The sequence below is a fragment of the Pezoporus flaviventris genome, unplaced genomic scaffold (genome assembly GCF_033815535.1).
Source record: "Pezoporus flaviventris isolate CSIRO_AGI_PZ_B2104156 unplaced genomic scaffold, CSIRO_AGI_Pfla_v1 ptg000001l, whole genome shotgun sequence".
Taxonomy (NCBI): Eukaryota; Metazoa; Chordata; class Aves; order Psittaciformes; family Psittacidae; genus Pezoporus; species Pezoporus flaviventris.
In genome coordinates, this window is record NW_026892549.1 from 18344719 (window position 1) to 18363303 (window position 18585).

Genomic DNA, 18585 nt, shown 5'->3' on the forward strand with positions numbered 1-18585 from the left:
CTACAGCTCCATAAAAGAAGTCATGCAGGTATTAACCTAGGCTGTTCCTGGGACTGGGCACAACACTGTTAACAGCAGGGCCAAGCCCTCCTATTTTCTCCAGCCAGAGTTTTGTCACAGTAGCCAAAAGAGCTGTTCATTTTCACCCAGCGTTTTAGCCTCTGGTCTCAGTGCAATTGCACTTCATCAAGCTTCATCAGCAGGAGCAGGAAGCAGAGCAGCCTTTGTGCCTTCCCCTGTGACACTGAGGCAAAGATACGCAGCTTGGGGGCAAGCCTTACAGGAGACAAACCCACCTTTTCTGTCCTTGACTTTTAGAGAAGGGGAAGAGTTCAGCAAATCAGAGGCAGGATTTGGCCCATTGATTTTTTTGCATATAATAGGTAGCAGGTCTTAAGTGGAGAAAAATGTTCTTTAATCAGTATCTTTTACTTTATTGCAATTAACCTTGTTATGCTAATACAGCCTTACTGATTAAAGACGCCAAGCTTCCCCGTAATAGTCTTGAATTACTACTAGGGTAATGATATTTCCATTTCTAAACATCCTGTGGTGCCATCCAAGTAACATCTGTATTCATGTACATACCTAATATGAATTATTCTCACACAACATTTACATCAAACATCCTTCCTGCATCAAAAATACACTACGTAGTTAAAAAACAGCTTCCCCATGTTTTAGTGCTCATCTTAATACTGTTATTATAAGCCCTGTGCTATTTACTGCTGTGTATTTAAGCAGGTTTCAAACGATATTTGCAACACTTGGTGTACAAGGCTGAGCTCTGGGGAACGTGTGACAGTGGGTGACGCTGGATGAGCTATCTGCTGGTGCTATTCATCATGCGTAATATGTCCTATTGCACCAAGGGTGCATGTATGGTAGGCACACCCAGTAATGGTGAAACACAGAAATCAAATTACTGCTGCAGAGATAATTGATTCTAGCCAGGGACAGAGGTGCAACTGGGGTGTGTCATGGCAGCACTGTCACAGTAAAAGTGAGTGTAGCAAAGAAAACAATCACAAAGAGGTCTGACAGCGAAGCTGACACACTGGTAATGGTGTTTGGTACAGCCATGTGACAGTCTCTGGCTCCAAATCTGTCTAAATCTGTGGCATTTAAGCCACTCACAGCTTGTTTTAGGAGAGGGCTAATATGTTGACCTGAGCTTTAGATAACCTCTTCTGATGCCATCTCCATGATCTGCATATTTATCCAAAAACTCAGTGCAGCTTGCCACTTTGCTGGCTGCAAGGTTACCTGGATGTTCAGCACCTTTCAGGAGCAAGCCCATGCCCTGGACAACTTGAGGGGCTTCAGATGTAATTTTGTGGCAGCTGTCTCATACCAAATCAAGATCAAAAATTTTTTGCTATGATTTGGTATGATGTATTAAATGTTAAAAAGATGGTGGCCATTATTAATGAAATTGAAGTCTTTCCTAGCTGAAAGTTACCATAAAATTGGATCTGAACTAATGTAATTTCAAGCAAACGTAATACGCTGTGATCTTAGATACCAGCAAGAGGTCAAACCTGCTACATACCTCTTTTATGGTCTTCACAATGTTAGTCCAATTTGCAGAGCCAACACATTAAACCCTCAGCCCTTGTGCTGTGACCCGTGAATAATCCTAATAGGATTGATACGTCTGAGTGGTGCTCTGGGTCAAAACTCCTGTTGAATTTGATGGGAGCTGCTCTACTTCCCGCGTTCTTCCTGCAAAACCTCTGCTATCACCTCCTCTGAAAGGCACTTGCAGCCCAAGCAACAGAGATCCATATATTTGCCACCCCAGGGTATCTCCAGCCTGGCACATCTGACCCCACTGTGGGACATTAGTTTCAAGGTGACCATCTCCAGAACTTGCTGGAAAGTACAGAGCTCTGTGATGGCCAGGGAACTACTCCTAGCAGATGGATCCAGGAAATTTCTGATTGACTATGGTAGGAGCATTCTGCATCTGTGAAACACACAGTCTCCATTCATCTTTCTTCAACGCAACTATTATACCACTTTGCCCCAAGAAATATGCCTCTTCCCAGCCTCTGCCATGTTGCAAATTAGCCTTGAGCACTTGCGAAGCCATTTCCTCCACAATTTTAGCATGCTGCTCTCAGCATAAACCTGCTGGCAGAGTGAATACAAGGAACATCGCAAGCTAATCTTCTGTTTTGAAAGCTGGCAGCTAATTGGGGCTCCCCGAGTCAACTGCAGTGACTGCTCCTGGGAAGCCCCACTTTTGTGCTGCTGCTTTTGCAGAGCAAGGTTTTCTTCTAAGTCCTGCCCAGAGTCTGGTTGAACTTACTGAGTTTTAACCATCCTGTAATCTATAGCTCTTGGGCTGCTATACAGCACTGTGCTGCCAGACCTGTCTGAGCACACAAGCATTGTCTGCAGGGAAGAGGATGCAGTGGTGCTGTCTGAGAGCAGGTCTGCTCTGGTCCAGTCTCAGCTGAGCCCCGCTAGTGTGTATATGCAAGGAAAAACACAATTCACCCTTTCAGGGATAAGCACAGGTTTTAAAAGGAAATGGGCAAGCAGACATGCAGCACAGCAACAATTCAAATCTGCTTTTACAGTTGTTTATTTACAGTTAAATAAATGTTTAGTTATATTAGCAAATACGTTAGGGTTACCCCCCCAAAAAAAAAAAAAAAAAATTAAGCTTTTTTTGCATGACCAGCACTAGCACTGTGGGAAAAATCAAGGGCTGCAGCATGTGAGGTGGTTTCAATAAGAGTTTGAAAGCAGATCACATCAAAACTCCTATCACAGCCTGCAAGATAACAGAGATAATGGCCCTGTTGAGCTCCTGTCATTATGCTGCTGTATCTGTCACCCTGTATCACTTGCTACCCTCTGACAACAGAGAAGGTAGCACAGTGCCCTCCATCAGCTGTGCTCCTCCTTTTTGACTCAGCAAAAGGGTAGAAAAATGCATGCCAGTGCCAGCATTTAAATCCTCATGGCAAAAAGCATGGATAAAACAATGTGCCCCATAAACTAGCACTGGGAACTGTTCTAGTGAGGAATGATGCACAATGTGGGGAAGTCTTGGGGGTTTTGACAAGCCTCATCAGGACCGGGTGCTCACTCTTTGAAAGAGGAGGGAGCACAGAGTATTGGAACCAAGGGTAATGGTGAAAAGGGGGTGATGGATAGGAAAAGCCTGGGAACTGCTCTTCTCAGGAAATACACTGCTGCCTGAAAAAGTTTTTTTCCCTAAGATGAGCAGCAAACCCCATTAGCAGGGAAGAGAATAACTGCCTGTGGTTGTGTGCTGTGCATGGGGGTCCCCTCAGGATGCTGGCGAGAAGCAAGTCACTGGCTGAAAGTGCAGAGAGCAGCAGTATCTACAGTGGGAGACGTGGTGCCACTAACTCCGTCCCACTCCCAGCCCCATGGCTACTCATCATCTCCTATCTGCATCTGTGTGGCCACAAGGCTGTGCTGTAGCTTTTACTCCCCAGCCATTTTTATAGGATCCCTTGTTACCTACCCCCTTCATTATCTGATGGGAAATGCCTAACATGGCACTTAAGGAAATGCCATACAGATCCACTGAGGTGTCAAAAACCCATGGTGTTGCCATGGGCTCTCCTATTTCTGATCCCGAAGCCCACGGACACATCTATCCCCAAGACCCTGGGGAAGGCAGCGGCCCAGGATGGCTGGAACACTCCGCTTGCATGTGGGATGTCCTGGGCAAGTCAATGACAGCCCTGTGCCAAGCTGGTCCTCTCTTGATAACTGTTGGCTTGTTATCTCCTTTGAGCTGTCTTTTCTTCCTTCTTTTACTGTCTTTCACTCCTCTTTTTAATTTTTCTTTCTTCTTCTGTTTAAATGGGGATGTGGTTGCTATTGCCCTACCTCTGTAAGCATTTCTCTTTTTATTTCAAATTTTGATGCATTTTCCCTCAAAGACACATGCTGTTTTAATCAGGAGCAATCAGCCATTAAAACCAGATCAATTAAATAAATTAGTTTACATATTTTTTCTGATGATCTGAAACAAACAGGAGAAAACTACAATCTTGCATGTATAATGCTGTTTGTCTGCAACAGACCACTGGAAAATATTGCTGATCTGAGAAGATGATGCCACCTCATCATTAATCTCTTGCTTGAATAATAAAATAGCTGATTGGAATCTACTGCATCCTTTGGAAATCGATATTTTGGTCTCTTTTACCATTTATATTGCAGTTAAGAGCTCTGCTCTGCAGTTTCTTAAAACTATGGCATGTGAGTGCAATGTGCCCTTTGCTTGACTCCACTAACGATGCACTTAATTCTTATTTTTCGCTCTGCTGCCGCTGCTGTTGTCCTTAACACCACTTGCCACCATCAGGAGACAAGGACAAAGCCCTGTGGGACTGTGATGCACTGTACAAATTTGGAGTAATGTCAACTCCTGCCAATCCTATTTCTAAGGCTTTAAAAAGTGTCGCAGTCAGTGCAACCCCATCTAACTTCAGGGTTAGCATAAAGTCACTGAATAAATGATGTCATATGGTGTCAAAATGATACAAAAATTATGTCACTATGGCACTGAGATGATGTTGTTATTTAATAGTATCATGCATAAAGCCACTAAGTAAATGATGCAACCTACATAAATTCTGCAACCTACACAAATGATGTCACCTGATGTGATGTCATAAATACCATCAGTGAGTAAAGGATGCCATATGGTATCAAGTGATGTCATAAATGAAGTTACTAGGTAAATGGTTGTTGCTGTACTGAAAGATGTACCTACAGTGACTGTGGTAGGATGAAGAAGGTTATTGACATCTTATTTAAGTTAGTTTAATATTAGTTCATTAATAAAGTATTAGTGTGCTAATAGTAAGTCTATTACATCTAAACAAAATTATATCTTGAAACAATCGATTATTTATTATTGATCAATGCCTCATGATTATTAAACATTGTGATCTATTAGCATTTTAGGGCTGATTCGTTCATGTGTACATTGATTTTGATTAAACCATTTACTCAGAGTGCCATCAGAAGAAACCTCCAGTGGAGTAGAGCAGTGGGTCGTCCCCTCCTGCTCCTGCAAGGGCACCACTGACCCCCAGAGAGACCCCCAAAATGACGCTATCTGGTACTGGCACACTCTCTCAGCATCTTTCCCACTCTCAGTGCTTGGACACTGGTTGTAGCCCTGCAAGAACAAGACTGGCTCAGCAGGATTAAGCCCATGCAGCAGCCCAGGACAGCTATTGCTGAGCCTCTTGACAGCCCTTTGTCATTCCCAAAAGGGAGGTCAAGCTCCCTGGGAATCAATTTGCACAGCCTTCAAGTTCACATTATTTGCTGGAAAATGCCCATACTATTGGAAAAACCCTAGAAAAGGGGAATTTATTATACAATTACCCTGGGGGAAGTGTCAGCAACATTAATCCTATTATAGAATTAGTAGGTCAGGGTTGCAAGAAATGATAGGGAGAAAACAGTGCCCTGCCAAAAAGCAGAAACCCCTATTAGAATGTCCCTGTGTTGATAGCATCCCACAATGGGAGCAAATAGAAAGATGTAATGTACATATGATGAGGATTGTCATGTCCTCCCCAGGTTCCACTGCCCCAAAGAAGATGCATCAGGACTCTCAACAAGTCTTTTCATCTCTGGCATGGCTGGGTGGATGCTCAGTGCCTGCTGTAACGGTGGAGGATGGCAGTGTTTCCAACAGGTCCCTTCTGTCTTTGCCATCAGCTTTCCTATTTTTCAAAGAGAAATGAGGGAGAGAGTGGTGAGCTGGCCCAGTTCCATATTCCTAAACTGTTCTTGGTGCAACCACACTCATGCAAGCCAGTCTTGCAAAGCTTTTGTAAGAAGAAGATTTTAAGCTTGGTCAGCTTGGGAAAGAGTAAAGCTTACAAATAAATCCCTCCTAATATGAAAGAATTGAAGCCACTGATGCCTGGGTTGTCTTCAGCAACAACCTGCCCCCCCCCCCCCCCCCCAATGAAGGCAAAATGAAAGTCCTGGCAGCAAGAGCGAGGGAGAAGAAAGGACCTGCCTCAAAGCAGGCAGGAGGGGAAGAGTCATTTCCAGGCTGTGCCAGTGATACACACGGGGTTTGGCTGCTCTGAAAACTCCTTGTTTAAGGCACCATTTTGTTAGCTGAGACAGTTCACAAGGCGCTTTCTTGCGCTATGGGAGAAGATCAAGCAGTTCTGGCTCAGCTCTGGAGTACCCTGGTCCTGTCTATTTGCCTGGAGAAAATCTTCTCTGCTTGTATGACTGGCTCAGCACTGCTGAAAGACCCAACATGGCACCTGCATTTTTAATTTCCACTATGACTTCGAGGAGACGTCAAGCAAAGAGTAGTAAAATAGTGGCCAATGTAACACTCAGACTCTGGTTTCCTTGTCAGATGAAAAAGACTCATTTGTATTTGATCCATGTGTTCTGCACACAGAGAACTAGCTGGAAAAAGAAACAACAGATTAAGGATTATCTGCCTGGGAGAAAAGTCTAGTGAAATATTGTGCTGGATTTCCCCAGCACCCTTTACCTAGCCATCCCCTTCCATCCTTATTTTCCCTCCTAAACATGAAGCGGTTTGCACATGTGAAAGCTGTTGCCTGTATCCTAAGGTGAAACAAAACTTATTCCCTCTTCATCATCAGTGATGAAAAAGTGTAAAGAGTTGCTAGTCATGGCAGATCTCAAAATGCAGCTTTCACACTGATTCTTGAGTTTTATTACATGGGGAATTTTCCCTCTGAAGGGCTAAACTACATTTTAAGAAACTGCAGTATTTGATATTTCTTTATAGAGGACCAGGACACCTTTGTGTTTCAACTGCTCCAGTGCATGAACTACTGTTTATCCAAGCTTAATTTTGTTTTAGCTTGGGCAATGTTTGCAATCAGTCATTGATTAGGGTTAAGTCATGAGGGTTTTTAAGATTTTGATATGTTTACATGGCAAAAACTGTCTCTTGCTTGATGTTGCTATGACATACTGCCACACCCAGTCCCTCCCATGTGTGTTTTCATCCTCCGATTGTGTGGGAGAGGGGTAGCTGGATGCAGTGCAGCTCTGCTATCTCCTTGATCTGCTGGCTAGCAACCACCTTGGAGAGATAACGAATGCCTGAAATGTGGGAACAGCTTTAATCAGCCCTTGTAGATCTTCCCACGCTGGGGAACAGGCCCACAGGAAACCAGACCCAGTGTGCACAGGTATCCCACAACCACTGTGGGCACCACAAAATGCTTTTGACCTTTTTGTATGGAAAAACCCCAATGTTCTCATATTAACAAGGCAGAGTTCATGAAACGAGGTTTGAAATAGGGTGTGAGGCAAAGTATTCATGAAACTAAATTTTACAATCTTTCTAACTTGAGAAGATGATGTCCACAGGTTGCTTCCAAGCTGAATTGTTCTCTTATTCTATTTCAACTAAGATTAATAACAGCTGACTTCTTACGTCTCGAGAGCTCTTGATGTTACAACAAAGAAGGTGAAGACCAATGCCCAAGAAGATCCCCTGGGTAGTGAAATAAAAGCAGACGTCCAAGTTTGCGCCAACACTGCATCCTCTGGTCTTGCAGCTCTCAGGGCAGGATGCATGCACTCCAGTTCTGCATCACATTTTCCCTGCAGAAGGGTAATCACAGAATCAGCTAGGTTGGAAAAGACCTGTAAGATCATCAAGTCCACCACTAAACCATGTCATAAGGGTCTCATCTACACAGTTTTTGAGTATGATTGAACCACTGCCCTGGGCAGCCTGTTCCAGTATCTGATCACCCTTTCGCTGAAGAAATTGTTCCTAATACCTCATTTAAACCTCCCCCGGTGCATCCTGAGGCCATTTCCTCTTGTCCTATCACTTATTACTTGGGGGAAGAGACCAAACCCCTCCTCACTACCACCTCCGTTCACGCCAGCACGAAGCACAACCTCACCTCCTGGTGGACAAGGTAACGCCTGGCCCGGCTCCGTCAGGATGCCAGCCAGATTTAGCATGAGAACTTTTCACCCCTTATCTGCTTGCAGCAAGATGCTGATGCCAGCTGTTTTGGGGTTTATTATTCGGTTACATGCCTGCAGAACGCTTCTAGGCACAACGCTACATCGAAAACCAATAGCTCTGACAGCGACGAGCGTCCCGACCCGTGTCCCTGGCGATAACGACGGCTGTGTTCGCAGATAACCACCCCGCACAGGCGTCTGCGGGCAGCACCGACCCGTCACACAACACACACCCCCGCCGCGCACAACATGGCGCCGCGGAATGACACGGCCGTCACGTGACGCGCGGTGCAACCCGCCCCGCCCGCCGCTGCCGCCGCCGCCGCACGGGACACGGGGCAGCCGCAGCCGCCGCCCAGGGGATCCGCCCGCCCGGCGGCCGTGCCGGCTCGGCTCGACCCGACCCGACCCGACCCGACCCGACCCGACCCGACCCGACCAGACCAGCTCCGCAGCAGGGCTTCGCGCCGCACGGTGAGCAGCGACCCGCGCCGCCGCCTCAGCGTGGGGTCAGGCAGGCAGGTTGGACACAGGCTCGGGGGTGGCGGCAGGACGGGGCAGTGGGTGACAGCGGGGAAGAGGCCGCGGCCGCCCGAAGCGGGGCCGTATAGCGTCGAGGCCGGACAGCGGTTCCGGGGTACCTGGCACCGCAGCCTGGCGGAGGCCTCCGCAGCTCCGGAGGATCCCCGGAGGGTGTCCAGGCCCCCTCAGCCCCAGGGGTCTCCCTTCTGGGGAGCTCGGGTCCCCTCCGCCCGGGGGCCCTGAGGGAAGTGTGGTCTCCTCAGCTTGGGGGTATCTCGGCCGCTCAGTACTGAGGGGGACTGCAGCTCCCCCACCAGAGATCTCCCGGGCCCCGGAGGCTGAGAGGGCTACAGTCGCCTGAGCTGGTGGGACTAGAACTGAGGAGACTTCAGCTTCCTTGCTCCGCCTGGAGCGCTTGTCCCGTCAGCTGTGATGCAGGGTCAGGTCTGCTCCCTTCCTTTTCAGGGTGTCTGAGTGGAGGGTCCAGGCCCCTCAGCCCCAGAGGGCCCGGGGGGCATGTGGTCTTCTCAGCTTAGGTGGGACTGCGGGCCTGAACCCGGTCTGCTCAGCTCAGGTAGGGCCCCCTCTCAGTCCAGGGGTTGCCTGGTGCCCTCAGTTCTCTGAGGTGCGACGGCAGACTGCTTCCCACTCCAAAAGAAGCTGGAGAAGTCCACAGTGAGGGGGGAGTTCCCTCCTATCTGATGACTTCAAGGGCTGTAGTGGTGGCATTAGGGCTGCACCACCTCTCTGGGTTTGAGGCTTGCTGGGTGACCACAGCTCGAGTATCTCAGGGACGAAGAGGCTGGAAGTCAGAATGGAGGGTGAGAGAGGCCTCACCATGAGCGGCAACCTGCCAGGCAGGTGTGCTCCCTATTTGTGAAGCTGCTTGCTGATTGTGAAATTGCTTGCTGATTGATGCAGTGCATTTCTTGAATTTTTTTACTTGGATCTTTTTACTGTGTTCCTGCTGGAGGCCCTGTTTTGATCAAGGTTTCTAATTTATTCTGTCTTGTGTTAAAACCTCATTAAAGAAGGCCTTGGTGCCTGAAGGCACTGTAAGTACATGAGGCAAGGATGGAGAGAGAGAGGAGAATATTATTTGTAAAAATGGGAGCTCTGCCATGTTGACATCATGCTGATGAGCCTTCCTGATGAAGGGAACCTTTCTTAGCAGAAACACAAACTGTGATTCCCAAATAATTTCTCACTCTTTTGTCTTTCACATATCAACCCAGAGGCAACATGCCTCCACATGTTTCATTACCTCTTAATGAAAACTTGTGACACTTCTAAATTAAATAAATCAAAGTATGTGGATCATTTTCAAGACTTGAAGGTATTAATGAATACTACTTGACTGCTCAGAGTTAACGGTATCCTTAAAAGGCAGTGGATTGTTAATAGCACCTTCTACAGACCTGTTCTCCATGTATACTATTGCTTCTCTCAACACCTGTCAAGCTTGAATAGGTGCTGCTTTTAATTAAATAATTATTGAGTTCTCTTGAACTGAACATATGGAAGAAAAACATACTCTGTGGGTGATGACAACTTAAAAATGCTTCCCATCTTCTGGTTGCTGCTGCTCTGCGTTGTTCAGTGGTAGTTAATTGGTGTGCTAAAAATGGGTGGCCTGGGACTTAGATTTAATAGCAATTCCAGTCTGGCTGTAAGGAGTGGTTGACGAATTACAGGCTTTTTAACTGGGGCAGCGGGGCACCCTGTAAAAAATACTCAGACAAAAATGATCCATATCCTTGATCTCCAGCTTGTTTGGAGTTAAAAAAAGGCGGTGTAACACCATCAAAAAAAGCCCAACCCCAAACTAAGAGAATTGTACATGGCCATTTTTGTTGAACATGACATGAGATCCTTCTCTTGTGGTGTGGTTCACAGAGACACATGTTGTGCAAGAAGGATTTTTAAGGCTTCACAATGAGGTAGATCCAAAGTGTTCTTTGTTGAAATAGAGCAGAGCACCTGAATGCTATTTCAGTCATAATTCAAGTGCAGCATATCAAAGCCAAAGGAACATGGAAAAAGTGCTCCAAAGTAGAGGTGAGCTTAAAATAAGCTCAGAACTGAGTTTTGAGAGGTGGGTTGTTGGTGGGTTGTGTGTTTAGTGGGATGATTATTTTGGTTTGGTTTGTTTTCTTTATTTTAGCAATCAAAGGTTCATGAACTGAGACCCCATGTACTGTCAGTGTTTTCATAGAATCATAGAATGGTTTGGAATGCAAGGGACCTTAGAGCTCATCCAGTTCCAACTCCCCTGCCACAGGCAGGGACACCTTCCACTAGACCAGGTTGCTCAAATCCCCATCCAACCTGGCCTTGAACACTGCCAGAGATGGGGCAGCCACAGCTTCTCTGGGCCAGTGCCTCACCACCCTCACAGGGAAGAACTTCTGCCTAATATCTAATCTAAATCTCCCCTCTGTCACTTCAGAGCCATTCCCCCTTGGTCTATCCCTGTAGGCCTGTCGTGGTTTAAACCCAGTCAGGTAATTCGTTCGCTCACTTCCCCCCCTTTCTTGCCCTCCCCCTGCTCTCGGAGGGACGGAGAGGAGAATCAAAAGAATGCAACTCCCACGGGTTGAGATAAGAACAGTTTAGTAGCTAAGGTATAACACAAATCACTACTGCTACCACCAATGATAATAATGATAAAGGAAATAACAAGGGAAGAGAATACAACACCTCACCACCAGCTGACCGATAACTCGCCCCCCAAACCCGACCAAGCTCCGACCGATACCTCCTCCAACCCTGCAGTCTCCCAGCCCTTCCGGCTAACTCCCAGTTACATCCTGGGCATGACGTGCTGTGGTATGGAATAGCTCTTTGGTCAGTTTGGGTCAGGTGTCCTGTCTCTGCTTCCTCCCAGCTTCCCCTCCTCCCTGGCAGAGCATGAGGCTCACAAAGTCCTTGGCCAAACCAAAACATCCTTGTTATCAGCTCTGTTCCAGAGCTGAAATCAAAACACAGCACTGCACCAGCTACCAAGAAGGAGAAACATGACTGCTACTGCTGAACCCAGGACAAGGCCCTTGTAAAAAGTTCCTCTCCAGGTGAAGGCTGCCTTCGAAGTTGGGGAAGGCTGCTGTAAGGTCTTGTCCTCAGAGCCTTCTCTTCTTCAGGCTGAACAAGCCCAGCTCTCTCAGCCCTGTCTCTGTAGCAGAGGTGCTCCAGCCCTTGGAGCATCTTTGTGGCCTCCTCTGGACTCACTCAAGCAGATCCATGTCCTTCTTGGGGGTCCCAGAGCTGGATACAGCACTGCAGGTGCGGTATTACAGGAGTGGAGGGGCAGAATCCCCTCCCTCAACCTGCTGGTCATGCTTCTTTTGATGCAACCCAGCATATGGTTGGCCAGCCCAGCATATGATTTTCTGAAGGATTTGGTGTTATTGGAGGTTTTTTTTCACCCAGGACACCAGCAAGCAGATAGGGGCAGGCAGCCTTCCAAAGGCTGATGTACTGCATAACTCGTGTGCTGTGGATTGGAAACTCTGGCTTTTAATACATTTTGTATTCCCAAAGTGTGTGGCATCATTCAAGTTAATAATTAAGTTTTCCCTGTCTCGCCCTGTTTGCTCCCCAAAAGGCTGGGGGAAATGCAGCAAACTGAAAAAAGTGTGAAACCTACTGGCTTCTTGTGGCACTTTCATCCCAAATATATTGTATGCTTTTGAAAATCTACTTAGCAGAGGCCGTGTTTGGTGCCGGTTAGTTGTGCTTGTTTTCTGTTGATAAAATGAACATATCCTAATAAGCTACTAGGTGTAACAGGGAAACCCTGTGCTTTGTATAGCTCTTAACATAAGTGAATATTTAAACATCCATGAAACTACCACCTGAGCTTTGTTCTTATAGCTCTTAACCAAGAGCGTCAAAAAAAAGTCTAATTTAGGAGACTACAACAACTCTCTTAAAGAAACGCAGCTTTTAAAATGTAGTTATTGCTGGTGCTGGTCTTTATAGTTCACTCATCCAAATCACAGGAGCAAGACTTGGGTGAAGCAGAACGTCCTGTTGATGCTTCTTTCATTGGTCTGTGGAGTGCTGCCCTGGTATTCAATTGCACATCTGTATTCAAAGAAGAACATTAATAAATCTTTATTGTAAAAGCATCTTCACCAACCATAGGTTTTGCTTGTGCTAATTTGTTTATATTTAAGCAAATTAAAAAAAAAAAATCTCCTTCTGCTTAATCATCACTCTAGAGGTTTTTTTCTCAGACTTCCCAGCATGGTCTGCCTTCTGTCTCCCTGAGTTTTTGAAGCTCTTTGGATGTAGCCTGCTTTATTTAAATGGAATTAAGGTGAAGCATATTGCCACATGTAAAAAAGACTTAAAGGGATCCCTGAAGCCCAGTATCTTGGGTTTTTCTAATGCAGGAGGCATAGCTGTGTGAAAACTTGCAGCTTTCTTGGGAAGTTGGTGAGGTGCAGGAGTGCAATGGGGAGGCACAGTAGCAGAATTCCTCATTGGGCTGGCTTCTTGGGGTCCAGTGTTGTGTCCTTAGCCGTTTGGGACGCAAGGCTTGGAAAACTTAGTGCTTCTGTGGGCATCAGTTAGTGTGGGACTACAGAATGGTGGTGAGTGGGGCTGTGTTGCCTAAGCCTTCATCAAAAAAAGAAGTAGGAGGAGTCAGAAGTAAAAACAGCAGAAGAGGTTGTAATTCCCATTTTAAGAACTGAAACAGCCTTACATTAGGTATATAACCCCCAAAACCTAGCCTTTTTGTAGGAGATCTTGCTGAATAGAGCAACTGTTTTTCTTCTTTGCTCTCAAATTGTGGGCAGCCATAGTTGTGTGGTGCTTTTGCAGCCTTGGTTTCAGAAGGATTTTTAATAGCTGTCATCTTTTCCTGTCCAGTGCAGCCTACACCTTTAATTTCCTTGACTAAAAAAAGAGTATTGCTTTTCAGAGTGTCTTACAATTTTCATTGCTGGTCCATTAGTGTATTAGCTTAGCTTTGTGTGTGTTGAATGCTATTAAATGTCACTTGGCAAATTTTATGTTGGGAGCACTGAGATTTTTGCTAATTGAATTTAAAGTCTTGTACTTGAATTTGTTAAAATGGCAAATTCAGACAATTGAAATACTTTAATGGGAGAGTGTATAAGCATTTGCAAATTTGATCTTGTAGGTGAACCTAACAGTGCATTTGTGCAGATTCACGGGGAGATCCTGAGCAGACAGATTAGGTTTCAGTGGGGCTTTACTATCTGTTTTTTTGTTTTATTATGGTGTGGTGACAGCTGGCAAGATTCAGTATGTTGAAAGTTTCATGCCTGACATCTCTTCAGGGTCATTGTTAACACTAGCTTTAAATATTTTTATAAAAATGGTAGATTATGGAGCCTTCCTCTCTGTTCAAATTAAATTTATCCTTCTCTAGCCATAGTTTTAGGTACTAATGGAGAAAGGGTAATCGTTTAAACTGTTGGTCTTTAAACTCTGTTGTGCTTTCTTTAGTTGTCTGTAGGCCAGATTTCTGTGGGGTTTTTTATGCATGAAATATCACCCTTTGCACCTGAAAGTCTGTTTGTTTGTTTTTTTTGTTTTTTTTTTTTTTTTGTTTGTTTGTTTGTTTTCTTCTCCTTAGGAGACAGTCTACAGAAAAACTCTGGCATTAACACTTTTTATTTATTAATTCATAACTTAAGCAAAAGAACCAAGGATTAGATAAACAGAGAGACAGCTTTCACCACCTACAGGAGATCCTACTGCACAAAGTAGATATTACCCATTATTGGAAGGAGTCATAAAGATTCTTAACTAGGCTTTCTTAGTGATATAAATCTATGCCTCCCTAGATAGCATAATGCTTTTAAGAAGTTTGTCTTGAAACACTTTCAGAAAATCTCTTGATACCACACTTTGACCTTCTGCCACTAAGCTGCATTTCATACGGGCTTCTGGCATGAGCTCTCCTGCCACTTTCAAGTAAAAAATTTACCAGGCATCGAAAGTTTGACTCTGCAGTTGAGCACTGTGCCAAGCTATAAAAGCCCTATTTGTACACAGAATAGATTTTTGCTTGCTAGGAAGGCTTGGGTAGCACTTCGGTAAGTGCATAGGAATGGCTTTGAATCTACACACTAATGAAACAGTTCCATCTAGATCGAGCTATAGTGTCTCTTCTGCTCTGAAGTCTGTACTTTGTCTTCCTTGTGCCCCTTCTCTTCTGCATAGAGTTATATGTAGTCAGATTATATTGCTCTGGAAAACTTTGTCAGGGAAGTTAATTTAAGAGCATTTGAAGGCTTAAAAATTATTCCTGCTGTTACAATGATGGAAAAGACCTTGAAAGTGCCTTGAGGGCAGTTGCTGCAAAAATACCTGCTTGGCTATGCTAACTGCATACAATTCTCAGAGTGTGCTCACCATTCACTGATGTAGTAACTTCAAGGTGGCCACTTTTCAGTGCATGTACTGTTGGCCAGCTCGACTAGTGATGGGGCATCAGGGCTCAAGGTCTGCTTGCTTTAAATGGGAGTGGAAATCCAGTGCCAGAAGGTGAGTCAGGCAATGGGCAGCTCAGGGTGAGATTTGTCACTTACAGAGGGTGCATGAATAATATAAAGTGACAATGTTCTGTGGATTTTGAGTGTCTAGGGAACACAGTGTTAACCTAATAGTTAAGTGAGCAAGACTTGGAGGAAGGAAAAGGAACGTATGTGTTCTTCTCAGAATGCTGAAGTTGGTCATTTGTGGGGCAGGGTGCTGAGAAGAGACAGTGTAGGGGGTAGGTAGTGTTCAAAGCAGCACTGTGAACAATGCAAGAACAGGTAAAAAAAGGTGAATGAAAGCAGATGAAGGTCCCAACAGAATGCCTTGAGAGAACATCTTCTGTTTCCACCAGTACTTTTGGGATGCCAGTGTATGCATTTAATGAAACATGATTTTTATGGAGATTCACTGTCCTGGAAGAAGTTTGCATTTGCCAAAAGCAACATTTAGTAATGGGCTAGGGTTTCTTCTTGAAATAGTGCAAAAGCCTTATTTTGCAGTAATGAGCAATTGGCCACAAATTAACAAATGACTTGTCAGATACTGCCTTTGGTTTTGTGCATATGCAATTTCCTATTTCAGTTTTTCTTCTTTTCAAAATGTAAATAAATTGATCATCAAAGGACATTTTAAAAGCCAAAACAGGGCCCAAAGCACATTTAAGTGTATTAATTGCATTCTGATACGTTTTTCAGTTTCTTTGTGAATGCTTGCAAAAAAACAAGTACCTATGGTTGGGTGACACAGACCCATACAGCCACGTGTCTTACCTTCCAAACATCTATAATGTTTTTGAGAGGCAGTGCCAGAGTTAAGCTGAGAGTTCAGTAAGTATAAATGGCTACAAGAATATCTGTAGAGATGACAATCACAGAGAAGTTTGTTACCTCCTGTTCAGAGCAAGACTAGCTTCAAAGGTACGTGAGGTGTTGAAAATCTCCAGGGAAAAAGATCTATTGCTGAAAGAGTCTCATGTGGTCTTTAGGAAGAGGGGTTCTTACCTCGTGTGTAGAGAGTCCACCCTGCAAGCTTTATTCAGTGTTTGTCAGTGCTATGCTGGGAGTGGAAAAGAGGAAAGAACATGAGATACAGATAATAAGGTACAGGTGCACCATGCAGTAGAAAAAGCCATTAGTTATTTTCTTCTCTGTGCCTGTCCAACTGAGCTGACATTCTCAATGGACTACCAGTTACTCCTTAAAGATCTTGACTTCTGAGTGGTGCTGCTTAACTCACATTTCATCATGGCGCAAGTGAATTGGCAGTCATTTTATAACTGCCTACAGGGAACTTTCCTTAGCCATCTTACTGAGTGGCTGCCAATCTTTAAAATCCTTTTATCATTATTCCCATTAGAAGACTTCTTTGCTAATATCACACAAAGCACTTAAGAGGTTAAAAATGAATTGTTTGTATTAATTTTGTAATCCCTCTCACACTGGTAATAGTGCTTTAATACTGTCCATTCATAGCTGGGTATGAGCAAATATTTTAAATAGTTGTTCACTCTACAAAAAATGTTTACTGGCTTTATAAATGGTTTTGTATTTTATTCATTAATTATCTGGGAATCTTGTTTCCATGTTCAGGACTTCCTTTCTGTTCTTTTCATAGCTGTAGCCTGAATGCAGACTATACACTAGAAATCATAAGGAATTGCTCTATTCCTTTAAGTGGTTCCACTGTAATAGCTATGTGTTGAAATACAGCCTGCAAGATGCAATGCCATGCTACTAAATTAATTACTTGTGTTTATTTGCAGATTGGATAATAACCCAGCCAGTGTTTGGCCCTTCTGCTATAAGCTTTGCAAAATTGCGAAGCAGATAGTGCTTTGCCTGCCTCTGTCTAGCTGTGCTTTTCAGCACACGTTAGAATGGGGTTGGTTGTTAATGTGTTTCTGTTACATGCAGCTGGGGGGATGCTGAAGCTCCAGCCTTTTCAAGGTGAAGATTCTGAAGTCAGGTCTCTCAGCATGTGCAAAATTAATCATAGCAAATTAAAAAGCCAGAACAGCTTGATAATTATGAAAATCCAAGAGATATTTGAGTTTGTTTACCTGATTTCAAGAAGATTAAATCTAGTTTTAGACTGCTTAATAAATATAATTAATAAAATATATTTGGATACTTTAAAGCACAAATAGGTTTGTAAAGACAATTTTTATACTGTGTGAGAAGGATTCATTTTTCCTGTGACCTGTGTCAAGCTGAAGCCTATGTATCTTTTGTAGGTAAGGTGCTGCTGCTTGTAATTGTCTTGTGTTTCCAGCTGTGTTGCTCATAGTTGGACCTTACAGGGTGAAGTAACTTCAAAGTTGCTGAATATGTATAAGTGAACAATCCAATAAATACACCTTACCCCTTTCTGAACAACAGAAAAAGTAACTGCACCTCATAGTCTTGGTTACTCAGGCATAGATGGGGCACACAGTTCGGTCCTATCTGTTTTGTGAGTTCATGCACAAATGTTATCATTAAGACTTTGACTAATTGCAGGGTGTTTAATGTGCATGCAAATGCTAATAAGGATGGCATGCTAGTTTCTAAAGGATCCTAGCTGATTTATTATGAATTTTCATTTAAGTAGCAATGAAAATCTTTTTGATGTTTTCAGCATGTGGATCAAGTCCAGATGTTCACTGGAGATGAACTGCTTGAATTTTCTAGTGAGGGAGTTTAGTTTTCTTTGGTGCATTACTCTGGGCTGGTGGTGGCAGGGTGGCTTGTGGCAGGCAGAGGCTTCCCTGACTCAGTGACCTAGGTGAGATATGAATGACTTGGGGCTGTAAGCTGTGATCCCTATCACTAAATCTCTTTTAGGTTGAAAGACTGCAGGTTCAATTCCCAAAGGTTTAGGTGTGTCTGTTCAAAGTGAGCTTTCTGAGCTGAATTGATTCATGGCTGTCATAGAGCTGTTTGTTTGTTTGTTTTGTTTTTTTTTCCTCTCCCCCTTCTCTTCACCTTCCCAGTTGCCAGTGTTAAAGGGTGTTCCAGGAGGTTTTGGAGAAGTGTGTTGTGGTTTACCTAGCAAAGTAGGACCTTATCAAGAGGGAAACAGCAACGCACTGAATGTCAGCATGTGGGATCATGCCCACATTGTCTGCTCTCACTAGCGCTGTAGTAACTGACTTTTCTTCCAGGTCTGTGTCATGCAAAATAGCAATGGCAATCTCTGCACCACTGAGGTGGAATAACTTCTGCAATGACTGTGTTGACTCCATCAACAAACTTCCTTTATGACTGATGTGGTTTTGAGTTACGGTTTGGTTCCCCCCCTCTCTTTTTTAATAAAACACTATGAGAGGCAATTGTGGGTCTGTAGTAGACTAAACTGAAGTCGGTATGAATGTCCGCCAGGTTTAGTTCTTGCATCCTTTTGTTGCTCTTAATGTTGCTAATAGTTGATAAAAGAGGCAACATAAACTTCACCTTTTAGAAGTCATCATCTTAATTCCACAGACGCTTCAAAGTGAAATGCCTGAAGTAGGGTGGTGAAATGCTGGCACAGGTTGCCCAGAGAGGTGGTGGATGCGCC

At 44.3% G+C, this 18585-nt stretch overlaps 1 protein-coding gene and 1 long non-coding RNA gene across 4 annotated transcripts in view; one reads left to right on the forward strand and one right to left on the reverse strand.

The window, feature by feature from the left end:
• Nucleotides 1–6717: 6717 nt before the first annotated feature.
• On the reverse strand, nt 6718–8163 carry LOC133265927 (uncharacterized). Its single transcript, XR_009742184.1, has 2 exons — nt 7941–8163; nt 6718–7629 (listed from the first exon to the last, which is right to left on the reverse strand). It is a non-coding gene; the product is annotated as an uncharacterized LOC133265927 (long non-coding RNA).
• Nucleotides 8164–8431: 268 nt separating this feature from the next.
• Nucleotides 8432–18585, forward strand: part of SGMS1 (sphingomyelin synthase 1) — a 99237-nt gene continuing 89083 nt past the window's right edge. The window contains exon 1 of one of the 3 annotated variants that reach the window (XM_061446778.1): nt 8432–8481. The gene's annotated coding sequence lies outside the window, so the exon portion shown is untranslated. The remainder of the gene's footprint in view (nt 8482–18585) is intronic. The other 2 variants (XM_061446786.1, XM_061446818.1) reach the window with 2 other exon arrangements.